General features: G+C 33.9%; 1 non-coding gene across 1 annotated transcript; it reads left to right on the top strand.

The window, feature by feature from the left end:
• The first annotated feature begins 6,074 nt into the window (after positions 1-6,074).
• Positions 6,075-6,179, top strand: LOC129085454 (U6 spliceosomal RNA). The gene has a single exon (XR_008530708.1). It is a non-coding gene; the product is annotated as a U6 spliceosomal RNA (small nuclear RNA).
• Positions 6,180-8,495: the final 2,316 nt, after the last annotated feature.

Here is an 8,495-nt window from a genome sequence, read left to right as displayed (position 1 = left end):
AAAGGGAAGAGCCACGTCCCCTCTCCTGTCAAACAGAGAAGTGTTTTCAATGACTCATGTTTATTCTACCCATCCATGACTCCCCCAGAGTGGGCTCTGCAGGATGCAGAGCCCTGCTCCCTCCTCAGCTTTTGGTGTAGGGGATGATAAAAATTCAAATTGGTTTAATCAGCAAGTGGTGACAAGAAACAAATTCAATAATAAAGGAATGATAGAGAAGTTTTGTTGTTGTTGTTGTCTTTAAATGTTCAGCACATAATAGATTCTTGGTAATCTTCTTTTATTTATTTTTAGAGAGAGGGGATGGGAGGGAAAAGAGAGGAAGAAAAACATCAACATGTAGTTGCTTCTCACATGCCCTCTACTGGAGACTTGGCCTGCAACCCAAGCATATGCCCTGATTGGGAATCGAACAGGTGACCTTTTGCTTCTCAGTCCAGTGCTTAGTCCACTGAGCCACACCAGCCAGGGTGAGAAGTTTTTATTTACAATAATATTTATCTCAAAGCAAGAAGGAATAACTTTCAGATGCTAAATTATCTTTGTAAGAATAGATTTTCAAACTATTTTTTCACTGTTCCTTCCGATTTATTCCCTTTCCTTTTGATTTTATCAGTTTATTTATTGTCATCTTACTTTTTTTTGTCTCTATTATTCTACATAATGTCTTTGCAGTATTTATCATTCTATGTTAGATCTAACTTTGATTTTACTTTTCTACATTCTTTTCTGTGCTTAGAAGCAATAAAGGAATAGCTTTCAATGTTAGCGAGGACTAATACAACTATTTGATCACTGTCTTTGAAAGCCATACCTGGTAGGGGTGCTTGAAACTTACACGAGTAAAGCAATGCTTATATTGCTCTGCATACTTAAGGAACAAAGAAAGTGCATCATACCTATAAGTTCATAGTTAAATGTATATATGTATCTGGGATTAAAGAAGATCCATTCTTCAGGAGAGAGATTTCAATCAGAAAGAAAATAATAAGGAAAAGTTTTAAGTGGCATAATGAAATCATCAATATACAACTAATAAAAAAGAAGCTAATACAATAGAATTCTAGGAAGTGGAAAAGGTACAAAAGAAAGAAAATAACTTATGTTATAATTCTATGGAAGAAAAATTCTAAATATTGTCTTTTTTTGAGACCAAAGTAATTGTTTTTCATCTAATTGAGCTGTCAATTTTGAGCAGCTAAAAATTTAAAACTATGCTCTCTTCCCATAGAAGGAAAATATAAAAGGCATTCCCTTTGATATATAAATAATAGTGATTATCATTCTAGGCTATTGAATATTTTTATATAATGAAAATATGTTTTAACCATATGTAGATTGTCTGGTTTTAGCTTGGGATGTAGAAAACTGCAAAGAGCCTTTTCCCACCCTTATAACAACAGCAAAACAGATGGAGAAAATACAAAATCCCAACTTCTCTTGGACCATCTGAGAAGTAAAGTCACAGGGCACCTGGCTAGCGTGAGACAGAGGTGAAAAGGCGGGTAGACAGCAAGGAGGGACCTGATGTAGCAGACTTAATCAGATGCCAGTTAAGAATTGTTAAATTATGGCTAAGAAATGCTTAAGGGTTGACTGTGGGCTGGCAAGAAAATATCAATACAGTGAGAATTTGCACCTGCTTTTAAGCTCTTCTCTATAGCCCTCACTGGGTATTCACAAAAAAATTATTGGCCAAACTCCTGAGAGAGTGACTCTTGAGTGAAAAGTCTAAAGAAAAGAACAATAGCTGCTATAAGAAAGACACAGAAGTCTACCCAGATTCATCTCCCTATCCTCCACACAGAAAGGGAACCTAAAATACTGGGGCAAGTAAGGCATACTGATGAGAACCCATTGTAGCTGGGGGTGAGGTGGGAGGGAACAGATCCTTTATTCCTGGGTCAGGGCTTCCATGATATTTACTTAAGTTAGATCAAATTATATCTACTACTAAGGTGTTATCTCAATGATCATTACTTACTCTATTCTGGCTTCTATGACAAGAATACCTTAGATTGGGCAGCTTAAATTTATTTCTGACAGCCCTGGGGACTGGGAAGTCCAAGATAGGGAGCCATTTGATTTGGTGTCTGGTGCAAGCCCAGTTCCTGGTTCATAGGGAGTTGGCTTCTCCCTGTGTCCTAACATAGCAGAAGGGGTGAGGGATCTCTAGAGTTTCTTTTATAAGGGCACTAATTCCATTCATGAGAGCTTCGCCCTTATGACCTAATTATCTTTCGAAGGCCCTGCCTCTAGGCACTATCTCATTAAGGATTAGATTTTAGCATATAAATTTCGAGGAAATATAAACACTCTATAGCAATCATATAACAATATATACAAGGTCTGTCCAGAAACAAGTCCAGCCATTGTTAATAAAACAAGAACAGTTTCATGGCATGGATGTAACCTGGCAGCCAAGGAGAGTGAGCTGGAATGTGCTTCTGTGAACAATAACGACTTCACTGTACTAGTCAGTGGGGATGGTAGCTGCTGTTGAGTGAGCATATGTACTGTGTGGCCATCACGTTCAAAATGACTGAGCGAGTATAGCAATGAATCTGCATCAGATTTTGTGTTAAGCTTGAACATTCCTCCGAGGAAACCATTCAGATGATTCAGAAATCCACAGGTATGGCAACTGGTGATTAGCAGCTTCATCATGGCAACTTGCCTACTCACACATTACATCTTCTGCAGAGTTTTTTGGTGAAACATCAAATCACCCAGGCGTCTCAGTGCCCGCCCCCCCCACAGCCCAGATTTGGTGCCCTGAGACTTCTAGCTTTTCCCAAAGCTAAAATCACCCTTGAAAGGAAAGAGAGTTCAGACCTTAGATGAGTCAGGAAAATATGACGGGGCAGCTGATGGTAATTTGGAGAGCTGTGTGGGGTACCAAGGTGACTACTTTGAAGGGGACTGAGGCATCATTATCCTATGTATAGTTTCTTGTATCTTCTTCAGTAAATATCTCTATTTTTCATAGTGCATGGCTGGATACATTATGGACAAACCTCTTGTGTGTAGTTTATGCCTCTTACCTCTATAATATTTGGTATGCATTGCTTTTTGGGTTTGCATATGAATGCACTTATGTGTTGATACCATTTTATAATGGGTCATTAAAAGTTAATGATGTATCAAAAACAATGCACTTAATGTGGTACAGAAGAGAGGCAGGAACCAATTCTGCTAAATTCTGAATGATCCAGTAATTCATTTCATATTCAATATTTCTGTACCTCAATAATTATAATATGTATTGTTATACTGTTAGAGCCCCCTCTTGACCAAAAGTAACATATTATTAGTGTAATTTAAAAATATTAAATATTTTAACCTAAATACTAATTTTACATTGTGATGTGCATTAACTAAAATTTTCCATTAAGAGACTTTTTGCTATTATGAAATTATTGTAAGACATGATGACATATACAGTTTGAAAATTTAGATACTAAACTTAATGGGCAAGAAATATTGTGGGCCCTATTATAATATAGAATAAAAGGAATATGATCTTGGTTCCATATTTTCCTTTTAAATAATTAGTGAGCTAAGTAAATGAACTAAGTTCCTGTCTTTAAGAATTAAGAATAAGAATATTCTCTTAAAACTTTGAAAGTTTTCATTATTAAGAAAGCATTTCATCATCAAAGTAGTTAATTTTTTCTGTACTTTCTCACATATATTATTTTATAATTATTTTACTTTCTACATATTAATTCATATCTATTAATGCTCACAAAGTGCTAGATCCTGCCTTTTTAAAGTTTACAGACAGATGATAAGATCATTAATGATATCTAAATTAAAGTCTAGATTAAAGAAATATATTAAAGAAATACATTAGTAATTATAGTGTGGATTTTGTAGTAGGGTCCCATTTACCATTGTGGATTTGGAGGGTGGATTTAATTTAATCTGTTATGATTTTAGTTGAAGGTGCAAATTGGTTAAAGGTTTCCAAGTAGAAGGAGAATATAAAAAGTTGTCATATGAAGTTATAAATGGCCCTAGGTATTATCTACTTCAATCCATACATATTACATATAAATCCTTGAGAGATTAAGTGATTTATCTGAAGTTCAAGGCTTAGTGACCCATTTTTCCTTTTTATTCTTCCAAGATTCTTTTCTTTCATATTTCTCTCCAAGTATCAGGTCTTTTCCCTGCTAAATGCCATGGAAAATTTTCCTCTTTCAAACTAGGAGTTGATGCCCAAGTAATTCTTGAAAGTTGAACTCAAGCGAGTCAGTTGAAGAACGTGAACAGAACAAGTGCAGGGGGTGAAGCTGCACGTGGAGAGGCATTGCTGAGGCCAGAGCACAGCCTCCCTGAGTAGCTGCGCATGGCAACTAGGGCGCGTGGAGCAGGCTCCCGTGCAGCCCAGGTCTTTTCCTTGCAATGGTCGAAAGGGTCAGTTTTCCTATTAGAGGTCAAGTTAAATTCACAACAAGTATTTTACTGTTTAGTATTATTTTTGTCAAAAGACTAATTTTTATTAAAATTTAGAGTTTATTTATACAAGATTATGTTCAAGTAAGCAGTTTTAGATTCTCAGGTAACTGGTAAATTATATTAAGCTCATTTATCAATTTGTTTATGAAATGTGGTAGGGATACTTATGAGCTAATCTTCCTGTTAAAGAATTAGAGTGATTAGATCCAAATATGGATCAAAATCATTTTTGTTTTTGTTTCTTAAAGAACAAATCTGATTCAACTCCTGTACCACAAGTCAGGAAATCATATTTTAAATCTTCCTTTGAGTACTAAATATGTTACTTGGCTCCTCAGGGCAAAAATTGCAATTACAATGCTACATATAAATTTTAGTAAATATTACAATTTTGATCATTTATAATACCAGTTAAATAAAATGAATTCATTTGTTGTCACACATACAATCTCTGGGCTTGTGCTTAGTAGTCTCCAGTCCACTAAGAATCCTACTGTGAAAACCCTACATTTGTACTCAGATAGCTCCATGATGGCCTAAAACACTTAATATATAAAATATCTCCCTTGACCTGTGCAGCCGGAGACATCAGACTCATTTTGTTCATAGCATGTTGATCTGGTGCATTACCAAGCCCTAAAAAATGAAATTATACACCCTGTAAAAGTACATAATGAAACATCCTCCAAAAGAAATACACATTTGAAATTATGATTGGCTTCTGAAAATTAAAATCAATATAAAATAGATATGGGTGTATATATGCAAATTCTCTTAAATTGGAAAAATCAGATAAGACTCTTAAAATGCAACTATATTAGGTCTCAATGTATTAAATTTAAGAAAAGCAGATATCATCAACCCTAAGTGGAGGGTTTGGTAGTCATTAAACCACACCAAAAAAAAAAAAAAAAAAAGTGAAGAGATCAAACATTCAAGTTCCCATTCATGCACAATACAGAAAATCCTTGAATTATTGATCCCTGTGGTAGGTACAATTTATTGTGGAAATGGACACATTAGTTAACTCAATGCTCAAGCATTTTTTTGCCTGCATTATTCTGTGCTCTTCATGCACCCTTCTTTTTTGGATCCATGAGCTGCTTTTCCACAGGACATCTACAGAGATAACATACATATAGTTAGGTTCTGGTGACCTTAACATCTGATTTCCTTAGCAGTAATGATTGAAATTGGAAACCAATAAAGTGATATTGATTTTTACACAACTTTCAAATGAACTTTGTTTAGATGAATCTTCCATAAGAAATCAGTTCAGTCTTGGTCTGTTTTCAAATCTAAGAGACTAAAGGTCCCAGTCCGAGGAACTAAAAATGCGCCCAACAAGTTCCCCAGGTGACCCCCACAGGGGCATTCCCTAGAGGCTCTTCTTTCTACCTCTCCACTCCTTGTAACCCTTGCTAAGGCTCATAGAAGAATGTTGTAAACATCTATAAACTGAAACTTTATTTTCTCAATGTCTGGTTTTGTAGCATTATAAAAATCTGTAGACATAATAAATTTACAGAACCCACTTGATTGAAAAACATTATTAATCTCTAGTCAACAGATTGAAGTAAATCCTTATATTAAGTTAAGAATCTTCGCCTGTGCTCACTTCAGCAACATATACTAAATCTGGAATGACACAGAGAAGATTAGAATGGCCCCTATGCAAGGATGACATGCAAATTTGTGAAGCATTCCATGGTTTTTATCTAATTAAGTTTACATGGTGACAGATGATTACTAGAATTGGTGGAATGATCACATTGTAAGATATAAAAATGACAAATCACTATATTGTATACCTGAAACTAATATAACACATATATGATTATACACTAATAAACTTTTTTAAATATTTGTGTAGGGTATCATTTTTGTCTATGAAATATCAATGTCAGTATCTGAAATTAATAAGATATTATTTTAATTAAATTGTTAACAACTGCTTTTGTTTCAATTTACATGAGAGAAAAAATCATTTATTACTAAATATGCATTGGACATTGAGTTTTTTTAATAGAAACTTGCTGATCAGAATTTACTTAATACATATTTAGAGGTAGTTCAGAGTTTTGCAGCCTTGTCTCTTTAAAATTTTGATCTGTGCAATATATTATTTGTTAGAAAGTGTGATATAAAATCACCTTTTTTTGGCAACTTTTATTTACTATTATTATTAACAAGAACATGTCTCTCTGCTGTCATGTAAAGCAAAGGCCACAGTAAGCAAAAGATTTTTAAAAATAATGTGGAAGTCAGGTTGTAGACATTAAAAACTTTTAAAAATTACTTTTTTAAAAATTTCTAAAACTTGAATAATATAACTTATCCTTCAAATTATGAGCTATAAAAGGTTTTCTCTGGTCTTCTAGGAGTTAAATTTTAGACAGAGTCCTTTCCCTTGTCTTTTCATTCTTCCTCTACACTTCAAGTTGAGGTCAGTGTGGGTAGCCCTATGGAAGGGTCAAGAAGGTGAATATTCAGAGAAAACGATGAAAAGCGTTTATCTGACTTACTGATAGTACAAGAGATTCAAAAGCTCTATGTTATTCCTTGATAACTAATATTCGGTGCACTTAATTAAATTTTCTCATCATCTTGGTTTCTAAATCATCAGCAATGTAGGAAATATACATGAAAATTGCCACTTAATGGATTGTAATTTATGTAAACTTATACAAATTACATGTATACCTCTTGGTAAAACAAGCATATTTTACATATGTCTCTGAAAATCCTAGCAGAGACTGGTTCTGAGTGGTAGTCGTGTGTGTGAGAGCCACTGAGCATCAAACATCAGGTGAAGTAGTTAAGGTTACCTCATTTAATTTTCTTAACAGATCTGAAAAATGGCCATTAGCCTTATTTTTAAATGGGAAATCTTACTTTCTTAGTGAATGAATGCCTCTATAAGTTTCCTAGGACTGCCATAAGAAGTTATCAAAAATGTGCTTAAAACAACAGAAATTTATTTTCTCATTGCTCTGGAGGTCAGAACTCAGAAAATAAGATGTCAGTAGGGTTTGGTACCTTCTGGAGGCTTAAAGGAGAATCTGTTCCATTCCTATATCCTACCTTCTAATGGCTGTTAGCAATTCTTGGTATTGTGGACTCTACTCCAATCTCTGCCTTCATTTTCACATTGCCTTCCTCTGTTTGCACCTCTGTCTTTTCCCTTTATGTTTCCTATAAGAACATTGGATTTAGGGCCCACTCTAAACCCAAGATGATATTTCATTTCAAGATCATTAACTTAATTACATTTGTGAAGACCCTGTTTCCAAGTAAGGTCAGATAATGAACTGGGAGTTAGCACTCAGAAATATATTGGACTATATATTTCTCTTCCTCTTCCAAAAAGGCAGTGGCAGTCAGAATTCAAATTCTCTTTTTCTGACCTTGGAGGACAAGTACTTATTGTTGTATACCAGCTCAATAAATATGGCCAAGGTTCCACATTAGGTACAAGGTCATACTCTTAACAAGATAACTAAAACACAGTCCCTACTTTTGAAGTGCTTCCACACTAGTGAAATTCAGCTGGCTCTTTAATTTCTAAAAAACTAACAGTGTCATCTCACTGCATTTACAGAGATAAAATATGATTTAAGCTGCCTAAAGAAATATATTGCTATATACAATTTTACCCCATAAGTATATTTTCTGCTTTGTTTAGACTTCAAAAACTAGCAAAGTGAGAAAATTCAATTAGGTACAATGGCTTTTAATTATTGTAAGATTTAAATACCAATTTAAAATTTCTTATTGTATCAGAAAGTTAAATAGCTAAATTATAAAGAAAATTAAATTTTAAAGAAATATTCAATTTTTAAAGGTAATATAAAATATTAATTCAGTAAATAAACTAAAAAACTATAAATATTTTAAGTATGAAAACTGATTAGAGAGAAAGTTATTTGTGATTATGGTGTTTATTTATGAAAGAGACAATTACTGGATTCTAGGAAATTAAGTACTTTAAAATATTAGAATACCAATTATATTTTACGAAGACCAACAAC

This window comes from Pteronotus mesoamericanus, unplaced genomic scaffold (assembly GCF_021234165.1).
Source record: "Pteronotus mesoamericanus isolate MK-2021 breed Mesoamerican mustached bat unplaced genomic scaffold, CSHL_Meso_final scaffold_232, whole genome shotgun sequence".
NCBI classification, from domain to species: Eukaryota; Metazoa; Chordata; class Mammalia; order Chiroptera; family Mormoopidae; genus Pteronotus; species Pteronotus mesoamericanus.
This window is presented reverse-complemented; position numbering and strand designations above follow the sequence as displayed.